The following is a 4,388-nucleotide window of genomic DNA, read 5'->3' as shown; positions in this document are numbered from 1 at the left end:
TGCGCTCCTCACCTATAAATACCCCTATTGCGAGTTCAGAGTCATTCTTTTTGACTGAAGGGGGCGACCAGACCTAATTTCACTCTCTGGAGAGGATCTCTTGGATGCTTAGGCTTATTTTCATCTTTTCTAGGGTTTGTTTTTCAATTNTTCATCCATTTTTGATCTAGATTCACCATGTCAATGGTGAACTAAACCCTATTGTTGTTGGGGGAAACAATGTAATCTTTTGACACTCTCTTTTATTGAAATTCTTGATTATTTATATGGTTTCCATATGTTTTGATTGTTAATTGTTGGGTTCTCATCTGTGCTTAATGCCTTTATCGTTTAACTCATTCAATAACTGATGTTTGTCTTTATTGATACGGGGACATACAGTAATGTCATGAACTAGTGAGTAATTTCTTGATTGTGCAATACCACCTAGGGATAGGGGTAGGACGATCAATTGTGTTTAACTTCTGCTCTATAATGCTTTATTAATTGCAAGGGGAGACTTGGGATAGCAAGCCAGTAATTAGTAATAGGCTCTTTTCACCGAGGGATCGGGTTAAGGGTAGGCTAAGAAANCTTTATTAATTGCAAGGGGAGACTTGGGATAGCAAGCCAGTAATTAGTAATAGGCTCTTTTCACCGAGGGATCGGGTTAAGGGTAGGCTAAGAAAGTTGCATGACAATTAATTAATCAAGCTAATAATTCAAGAGGAGTAAATAAGAGAGAGCGGATTAGATGAAATTGTAAACCCCCAACAACTCCATTCATCCATTGTTTTCTTGTCAATTGAATCAATCTCTTTTGCATGTTCATATTTTATTCTCGAACTCAATTAATCAATTTTTCTTTTCAAGTCTTACGATTTTAATTCACACGAACGATAAGGCCTTTCGAGTCTCTTGGGAAAATGATACTTCGACTTACCATTTATTATTACTTGATACGATTTGGTACACTTGCCAATCCGTTAACATGTTTTTGGCGCTGTTGCCGTGGACTCAAGGTTTATTTTTCTAGTAGTGTGAATTGATTGAGTTTAACTTGATTTTATGTTATTTTCATTTTTGTTCTAATAAATGTTTTCTAGGGTTTTGTGCCTAATTTTTGCAGAATGCAGTTTCGACAAGAATTTGATTCTGTAGGCACTCAATTCTACGAAAATAGTTTCGACCACTGGTGGAACCTGATTCAAACTTATATCATAGACAATTTCGGCAACATTCCTCTAGGCCAAAAGAAACGTTGGGAGAAGCTAAACAACATTTACAACAGGAATTATTCTCAGTGCGAAAAGATACGTTGGGAGAAGCCAAAGAACGATTATTGCAGGAACAACACTCTCATGCGTTGAAGTCTCTGGGTATTATTAGGGTTAATACTAAAGTTAACCCTAAGGAAGAATGTCAAGCTCCTATCTTTGAGAATGACAAGGTTATTGATGGAGAGAAGATAAAGGAAGATGAGATAACAAAGGTCTTGAAGTCTCTGGGCATTATTAGGGTTAATACTGAAGTTAACCCTAATGAAGAATGTCAAGCCACTATCTTTACAAATGATAAGGTTGTCAAGGAGGAAAAGATAGAAGAAGAATAGCTAGAGATGTATGAATAGGAAATAAAAACAAAAAAAGTTGTTGTTGCGGAAAAGATAGAGGAGATAGAAACAGAAAAGTTGAATGAGAGTGAGAAGGATGATGAGAAAGGAAAAGCAGTGGTTGAGAGAAGAGAAAAAAAAGAAAAAAATTGTGAAAATAAAGAAAGAAAAGAAAAAGAAAAAGAGAAGGTTAAGGAAGGAGAAAATTGAGAAAAAGAGGAAGAGAGAAAAGAAAATAGGTCATGTGAAGAACCCCTTCCTCATAAAAAGAAAAATCATAGGAAGGAAAATAGGTTCAAGTACTTCATGGAGATCTTCAAGGAATTAGAGATTAAGGCTCCTATAATTGATGTATGGAAACATGTGCTTGGTTCGATCAACTTTTTGAAGAGATTTAGCGTAAAGAAGAAGAAGAAGAGAATACCAAGCAAGAAGAAATTCAACACCTACTGATGGGTGTTTGTTGGGGCCATCCCAATTGTTGTAAATCAATTTTATTTTTTTTAGTTTAGGTTTATTTCATTTTTAATCTTGTAATTATGTGATTTTTTGGAACAATTTCTGGGTAACATCTACTGAGGGATGCTAATTTTTGGTATCCACTAAATGATTTCAGGAAGGCACACCTACTGATGGGTGTTGGAAGGAAGTGGACTTACTAACAAGTGCCAAACAGGTTTGGGTCAGGCTCGCGACGTTAAACAAGCGCTACTAGGAGGAAACCTAGATTTCTTCTTACACTTTTGCATTTTAAATTCCTAGAATAGGTTGAATTTTAATTTCAGTGTGTATCCTTGGCTTGAATACTTTTTCTGAAAATGTTTGACTGACTGATGTGCATGATGGAGCTATTTGATAATTATTGAATGTGGATGATAATTAGGTTGTGTTGCATGTTAATATCAAGTGAAATAGATGTGTGATGAACTATGATTGTGGTTATGATGCTAAGCATGGTGTATGAATGAATTTTGTGTGAGAAAGCATGTGTGTGAGATTTTGAGCTCCATAGTTTTTATTGTTGTATGCATTGTTCACATGAAAATATGAATGATATTGTTTTAATCTTGATGATTGATTGAATTGCATGTAATTGTCATATGATCAAAGGCCATTTTTTAGAACCCTTCTCTAGCCAAATTTTCAAGCAAAATGCTTGAAATATTATACCCTTTTTGAACCTTAGCCTTAAACAGGATGTGAACCTTTGTCGTGAAATTCTTCACCTTGAGTTGGGATGAGCTTAAATGTATGCGATGAAAAGGTTCAAGTTTGGGGTTGTATGGGGGAAAATTGAAAAGAAAATGAAAAGCATTGAGCTCAAATGTTGTGAAAAAAAAAATTCATGAGAAAAAGAAAAGAAAAGAAGAAAAGCATGAAGAGGAGCTCAATGAAAAAGAAAAGGGCAAAAAGTTGGGAATAAGTGAGATTGGTGAGGAAGAGAGTTGTGCTTAATTTGTTAAATATTTTGATAGCTCTCTTAACTCAAGGACTTTGTATTCCGGAAAAACCAATTTTTCTTGTTAGCCCAACCTCATTACAAGCCTTGGAAAAGTCCTTTTGATGACATTTGCATGTAAAGATGTTAATTGTTTGAGATGAATGGCAATTTTGTTTCATGTGACTTGTGAACAATAGAGAGTTGGAGTGTCACCTTAAACACTTGAGTGATTGAGTGAAACACTTGCTTTATATGAACTGTTAATTTTCATGAATGCATTTTTGCTTAGTGGATTGGTCATTCATAATGAGTAGTTTTGTCATGTACTTTGGGATTTTTGAAACATTGGATGGAAGAGGATAAAGCCAAGTTTTGTTTTGTGTGTTGTTTTGTTTTGTTTGCTTGAGGACAAGCTAAGTTTGGGGCATTGATGAAGGTTGAAAAACAGTTATTTTCATGTGTCATTTTAGACCTAATTACGCCCTTTACTACTTGGAATGAGCTTAGAATCAAGCAAAACTCAATAAATGAGTCTGTAGAGAGTCAAGAGCTGTTTTTAGCGATATTATGCTTGTTTTGCATTGTTTTGTAGCATTTTTGAGAAAATGAAGAATGGAACTGAAGATAAAAGTCGTAGACTCTAGAAAAGAGAAGAAAATTGAAGATTTGAAGAGTCGACGCACCGCCCGGCAGCAACTTACACCGTCGGGCGGTCTAGGGCGAGGAGTAGGCACTGGCGTTGGTGCTGGGCGGTTTTGAGGGAAACCGCCGCGCGACAACTTATACCGCCGGGCGGTTTGGAGGTTTATGGGAAACCGCCGGGCGCCACACTTGTTCCGTCGGGCGGTGGTCCATTGTGCTTGGGCCTGTTTTCTGCTGCGCTCCTCACCTATAAATACCCCTATTGCGAGTTCAGAGTCATTCTTTTTTACAGAAGGGGTCGGCCAGACCTAATTTCACTCTCTAGAGAGGATCTCTTGGATGCTTAGGCTTCTTTTAATCTTTTCTAGGGTTTGTTTTTCCATTCTTCATCCATTTTTGATCTAGATTCACCATGTCAATGGTGAACTAAACCCTATTGTTGTTAGGGGAAACAATGTAATCTTTTGACACTCTCTTTTATTGAAACTCTTGATTATTTATATGGTTTCCATATGTTTTGATTGTTAATTGTTGGGTTCTCATTTGTGCTTAATGCCTTTATCGTTTAACTAATTCGATAACTAATGTTTGTCTTTATTGATACGGGGACGTATAGTAATGTCATGAACTAGTGAGTAATTTCTTGATTATGCAATACCACCTAGGGATAGGGGTAGGACGATCTATTGCGTTTAACTTCTGCTCTATAATGCT

The sequence above is a fragment of the Vigna radiata genome, chromosome 2, assembly GCF_000741045.1.
Source record: "Vigna radiata var. radiata cultivar VC1973A chromosome 2, Vradiata_ver6, whole genome shotgun sequence".
Lineage (NCBI taxonomy): Eukaryota > Viridiplantae > Streptophyta > Magnoliopsida > Fabales > Fabaceae > Vigna > Vigna radiata.
The sequence above is the reverse complement of the archived record's forward strand: the minus strand, read 5'-3'. Positions refer to the sequence as shown.